Here is a 7053-nt window from a genome sequence, read left to right on the forward strand (position 1 = left end):
TACAATTCCCTATTGAAAATACAAATTAATAAACCTTAGATGTTTATTTCTGTTGCCTTTCCAGATTAAAACTTTTTCATTTTACTCACAGGAGTTCCTTCTCTTCTTAAAACTGCTGTTGTTGTTGTTGTGGTCTTCAGTCCTGAGACTGGTTTGATGCAGCTCTCCATGCTACTCTATCCTGTATTAGCTTCTTCATCCCCCAGTACCTACTGCAACCTACATCCTTGGTTGGTTCAAATGGCTCTGAGCACTATGGGACTCAACTGCTGAGGTCATTAGTCCCCTAGAACTTAGAACTAGTGAAACCTAACTAACCTAAGGACATCACAAACATCCATGCCCGAGGCAGGATTCGAACCTGCGACCGTAGCGGTCTTGCGGTTCCAGACTGCAGCGCCTTTAACCGCACGGCTACTTCGGCCGGCCCTACATCCTTCAGAATCTGCTTAGTGTATTCATCTCTTGGTCTCCCTCTACGATTTTTACCCTCCACGCTGCCCCCCACGCTGTTAGTTTTCTTTTCTTGTAGGGTTAGACATTAACAATTTCATCGTACGCTGGTATCACGCGCTCCGTCGTCGTAACTTCGCAATATCGGTACTAGAGTCCTACAGTAATTGTTTGTGTACTACTAACTTCAATTCTGATTGTATTTTATTAATGTGTATCGTTGTAAGACTACACCTACATCACTGAATTATCTCTTTGGATCTGTCGTAAGTCACGAATAGCTGTTTCATTGCTAGAGGTTACGTGTAAATTCTTTTTAAGCTATAAGAAAGTGAATTCTTTGTCAATTTTCGCAATACGTTCCCCAGTTTCTCATCTTGGAGGTATTTTTACCTTATTCATTAACACGGCGCTTTCGTACCTTACCGAAGTCGTCGGAAAGCTCATATTCCGCCCCTACTCTGACAATGTCATATCGTATATTTCTGTGTTTCTTGTCTGCCTTCTCGGAAGTCGGTTTCGCTTGATTGTGGGAGACAAAAAAATCCTGTTGTGCTTTGTTCTTACTTCGACAAACGATCCCGTACATGATTTCGACTTGCCAACGCTCGGTGCTGCCTGTAACGGATACTTGCCTCTTGTTTTGCTTCTAACGTTTGTTATGACGCTTCACGGAGTGAAAGGGAGTGATAGCCGGTTGTTGACTGAACGCATCTCTTGTTTCTCTTCTGTTACTTCCTTCCATGATGTATTGGGTTGGGGTTGTTGTGTGTCACCCACTCACTGTCACTTCTCGTGCTGAATCAGCTGGTATTCACGGAAGAAGTCTGCGCATGTTATTGCTTAATGCGTTATTTCCAACGTCTTGCTATCTGTCATTTTTCTTTTCAAGTTCATTGAATGATGGGTGTATGTAATTTTTTAGAGTTGTCAGTGATCTGACTGATTTCATGTTGCACGCTGAGAATTCCTCTCCTGAGCCAAACTTTTCATGTTAGAGTGGCACTTGCAAGACACGACCTCAATTGTTTGCTTGACGTTTTGTCATCTCTGTCTTCCTCAACAGTTTTTACCTTCTACGGTTTCCTTTAGTTCCATAGAAGTTACTACTTGATGCCTTTACAGTCTTGTCATCTTGTCCATGTTGTCAGTGTTTTCCATAAGTTTCTTTCCGATCCGCTTCTGCTGAGAACCTCCTCATTTCTCATCGTATCAGCTCAACTTCAGTATTCACCGCATCTGTAGCACCACATCTCAATCGCTTCGATTCTCTTCTAAGATTTTTTTTTTTTTTCAAATTACTTTTTAATTTTTGCGAAAGAGACGGGATGCATCAGTAAACATGAGAAGGGGACTGGGCAATGGAAGAATGAATAAAAATTGTTACAGAAGGAAATCAGTAAGAGAGAAGGGTGCACAAAAGAGATTAAGAGTTGTTACTGGTGGATAGCAACTACTTCAAGTGTGAAGAAGGTCAGTAATTGTTTGCACAGTGATTGCAGACGTAAGGGCGGAAGGAGAGAAATAAGATTGGAGCAACAAATGCACCCACGATTAATATTATTGGTCAGTGCAGTATGGTGAGGTGTACGAAGTGTAAAAAGGGGCGTAGACCGTGTCACGGAGGGACGAATTAGCTTTTACGCGAAACTTTGGTACCCTACAAATCGCCCGCTCTTTTAGCTGAGCGGTGTAAGGCACGGTTTTTCGGACCGGGAAGGAACGCCTGGTCCCCAGAACGAATCCGCCCGGCGGACTTGTGTCGAGGTCCGGTGAGCCGACCAGTTTGTGGATGGTTTTTAGGCGGTTTTCCATCTGCCTCGGCGAATGCGGTTCCCCTTATTCCGCCTCAGCTACACTATGTCGGCGATTGCTGCGCAAACAAGTTCTCCACATAAGAGTTCACTACCATTACTCTACCTCGCAAACATAGGGGTTACACTCGTCTGGTGTGAGACGTTCCTGTGGTAGTCGTCGTGGTGTTGTGGACCACTGCGTCCGCGGCGGGGACGGAGCCTCTCCGTCGTTTCTAGGTCCCCAGTTAACATACAACATACATACAACATCCTACAAATAAGTTGGTCCGGGTTGCCGTCCAACCTGTGGATGCTTTTTAAGGCGGTTTTCCATCTGTCTCGGCGAATGCGGATGGTTCCCCTTACTCCGCCTCAGTTACACTATGTCGGCGATTGCTGCTCAAACACTATCTCCACGTACGGGTACAACATAATTCCTCTACCATGCAAAAATTTGGGGTTACCCTCGTCTGGTATGAGACGTTCCCAGCGCGTGTGTGCGGGAAGGGAGGGGGGGGGGCGCTCCATTGGAAGCCGAACCGCACTATAACCCTGGTTTCGGCGTGGGGCGGCGGTGGGGTGAGTGGACTGCTGTAGCATGTTGTGGGTTTCTGAACCCCTGAGGGCTACGGCGGGGACAAAGCCTCTCCGTCGTGTCTAGGTCCCCGGCTCAATAGACAATACACTTCTGGGTTCCCCGGTTCGATTCCCGGCGGGGTCAGGGATTTTCTCTACCTCGTGATGACTGGGTGTTGCGTGATGTCCTTAGGTTAGTTAGGGGACTGATGACCATAGATGTTAAGTCCCATAGTGCTCAGAGCCATTTGAACCATTTTTTTCAATACACAATACCCCAGTACACAATACAAATAAATTAAAACAATTTCGTAAAGGTAGAGTACATGTTTGTGTTTGAAAATGAAGCTAAATAAACATGCACATCCCTTCATAATGAAAGCTCAGGTGACGTGTATGCATTGTGAAGAATATATCTGAATTTTGTCTAAAGGTAGGATCGAACCCCATCCATAAATATTTCATGGGTTATTAAAAACATTTTACGTTCGTCAATTTGAATTTCGTAGCAGTATTATGAAGAGAAATTATTTTTAAGTTAATTTGGCTCAATAAAAGTGAAGGCTGCGCCATGTATCGCAGCCATTAAGACCAACTACGTCAGAGCCGTCCATAGAGTTGCTGAAGTATGTGCCAATGACAGACGACTGTCTGTGACACACGAGCGTCTACATTACGTGGTAGGACATCTTTGAAAACATATCTCTAGAAGCTGGTGAAAAATAGTAACGATAAACAGTGTATTGTCGTCGAATAAACTCATCCTGTAAGTAATCAAAAAGTTTTAAAATCTCGAAGTAATTAAATAAAGCAAGACAACTACCTGACTAGTGAGACTTTGGAACACAGAACACTTTTTCAATATTAAATACGTCCACGTGTTGCAGAGTAGACAAGAAGCTATTTCATTCATAACTGAATGTATACCTTCACAGCAATCAATTGTACATGTACATGCAAGTTACGTGCTATCCGCCAATATTATGTAGAAGGCTACGTAGTAGTGTAAGCTTTTTGTGGTTAAAACTTTATATAATACTAATTAATAGAATCTATCGCAATACAAAATCTTGCTTAACGTGTATTGCATTCATCCCAAAACTGACGGTAAAATAACGTTAGCTACCTTGCAAGTCCTTAGGGTTTATTTTACGTTCTGTGTAAGTTAAGTGCGTGAGCTTTTGTGGTGGTGCGTTAGTTATGTAAAAGTTGGACAGAGTGTAGCAGCAGGACGTCGTCGAGCAATGTACGGCTAAATGGGTGTCAATTAGCTTGACTGGAGCAAAAGACTGTATTTTTATAGCAATTCCATTGAACATAATAAGCACTGTAATACTAAATATGTTTGAGTACAGCTAAGCGAATGTGAAATTAATGAGACAGCAGCTCAGTACATAAATTTAATTACACTCTTAATTGTTTTATAAAAACATAATCATCAACTGTAAGAGTTGTCAGTCATTTTAAGTTTACATCGCTTAATGCCATCATCCAGGCGAACAGTTGCTCGAAATATCTACAACGTCACGGACACAGGTCGGTGAGAGCAGTGTGATTCTTCAGGCCTTCCATGGGACCTCTGGTACCAATCCAAGACACCATGACTGCTGTGAACTACGTAATTTTTTTTGCGGACCACTTGCACCCTTTCATTCTTAAAGTCTTCTCCGACTGCGATGATACCGCGTGGCTATAATTAAAGCGCAGATGCTCACGGCGGTCCAGTCAGGGCTGTAAATACCGTATGGCAGCGAAATTAAATAGACATTCTAATACATTGGTGCGATATCGATTTACGCCGGAAAGCAAATTAGTTCCAGTTGTGGCCACCTGATGCAAATCTGGCGCTGTACACATTCACACTGTCATTGGACAATCGATAACGTGAGTGACGAGTCTACTGAGAAAACTGACCGCAAACTGTTCGTGAAACTGTTTTATGTGAACGGCAACAGTGCTGTATGGAGTGGACTAGAAGATCTGAGGAGGGGTCCGATGCTTTTAACAGGTTTAAAGACGATGATAATGAAATTCGGAGACAAAAGCGAGGTCGCTGTGGCAGCAGCAAGAGGAGGGCAACGTATCCCAGTGCAAGTTATTCATGAGGTAGCTGTTGTTGTAACTAACCATGCAGCGTGAGCTCCAGGCAGTGCCTGTGCTCGTACATTATGTACCTCGAGAATTATCTATCCAATGGTCAACGATACGGAAAGTATTACGGGCTATTTTACACTGGTGCTTGTACAAGATCCAGACGGTGCACCAACTGAAACCTCATGATCCGCAGCAACGTTCTAAATTTGGTTTTCGATTTCTGGCACAGATCGAAGTTGATTCCATGGGTACGGGCAATATTCTATGGAGCAATGAAGCACATTTTACATTGCCAGTTTCTGTGAATATACAAAACTGCCGAATTTGGGGTTCTGTTAAACCGCATGCTGCGCGTTAAGAGCCATTGCACTTGCCGTATATGTTTGTGTAGTGTGAACTCTCAACCATCTTTATTCTCGGTCCATTCTTCTTTGAAGAGAATGCACCCAGAGGACTTGTCAAGTGTACCATGACGCCTACACGTTATCGAGCCCATCTTACACAACACTCGATTCCCTCTTTGTAAGAAACCACTGTTTTCATGCGAGATGGAACAACACCTCATGTCGCTCACCCAGTGAAAGACCTGCTTAATGCAACCCAACACGAACGAGATATCTCCAGAGATTTTCCAGATGGACCTGCGAGATTATCCGATCTGAATACATGTGCCTTGCGACTCTGAGGATATCTGAAAAACGTGTTTACAGGTAAACGTCGATTCTCTACCTGATCCGAAGGCTAGTATGAACGAAAACGTTGCTCATATTCCACCGGAACTGCTGGGATTCATATTTAAGGACTATTGCTTTGTTTTGTGTGAATTCCTAGACGATCTAAGGAAATAACTTCGTTGCAGAAAAAGTGTGTTTTTTTCTTATTCCAGATTGAGATTTTCACTCTGCAGCGCAGTGCTCGCTGATATGGAACTTGCTGGCAGATTAAAACTGTGTGCCGGATCGAGACTCACGCCCCGTCCTCTGCTGTGGTTAAGTCATGTCTCGTAATTATCCTTTCTTTCAGGAGCGCTAGTTCTGCAAGGTTTGCAGGAGAGCTTCTGTAAAGTTTTGGAAGATAGGAGACGAGTTATTGCCAGAAGTACAGCTGTGAGGAGAGGGCGTGAGTCGTGCTTGGGTAGCTCTGATGGTAGATCATTTGCCCGCGAAGGGCAAAGGTCCCGAGTTCGAGTCTCGGTCCGACACACAGTTTTAATCTGCCAGGAAGTTTTGTTTTTATTACTTGATTAATAAGAGGCCAAGTTCAGTCTTGATAAAAGTGTTAATTTCAGCAGCAACCATTGTCTAAACTTTGTTATATTAATTACAAAACTAATAACGGTTTCAAAATGTCGAATTCTATCACAAGCCCTCGAACGGTACAAAACTGAATGTTCCGCAACTGGAAAATTCTGGTTAGTCTTAATATGTTAAGATGGCAGAACCACAATAAAGAAGTTCACACACACACGTACACACACACACACACACAGACGCACAGCTGTGGCCGCACAGGCCGGAAAAGAGGAAGATGTGGCGGAAGATGGTATGTGGTAGAGAGAGACGTTAAGCATGACGTAAGTCGGATTTCGACAGAGACTCGTCAGCCACATCCTGCTGCCAGGGATCATTGTCCTGTGCCTAACCGGTTTCCGGGGTATCAATTTTTTCGCTTGCGGTTCTGTGCATTTGTGCGGAATACCGGCGGAGTTTACGCGACGCTGATCTTGCCCAGAGAACAACATAGGATTTCTTGAATAAGGTCAAAGAAGCAACAGAAAAGAAAAAAAGGGCTTAGCCTTATAAGGCTACGGTGATATTTTCCGCTTTAGCATATCTGTTCAAAATAATATTATTCCGACAAATATTTTTTGAAGTAGATGATTGTAGCAAGAATTTCCACAACTTAATGTCTTACAACAACATAAACTGTAGATAATATAGGAAACACCTTATAGCGCTCCTTCACTAGACTGTAACATCGACCGGGAAACATCGTGCTTTCCTACAGCCGTCCTCATACGGAACGAGTTAGCTAACGCTAATGTGGAGCTGCACGAGTTTTATGACGTCATTTCCAGTTATTTCACTTTCAGGAGACATTGCCTCTCGTGAAATTCTAAACAATTTCTTAGAAA

Source organism: Schistocerca nitens, chromosome 2 (genome assembly GCF_023898315.1).
Source record: "Schistocerca nitens isolate TAMUIC-IGC-003100 chromosome 2, iqSchNite1.1, whole genome shotgun sequence".
NCBI lineage: Eukaryota > Metazoa > Arthropoda > Insecta > Orthoptera > Acrididae > Schistocerca > Schistocerca nitens.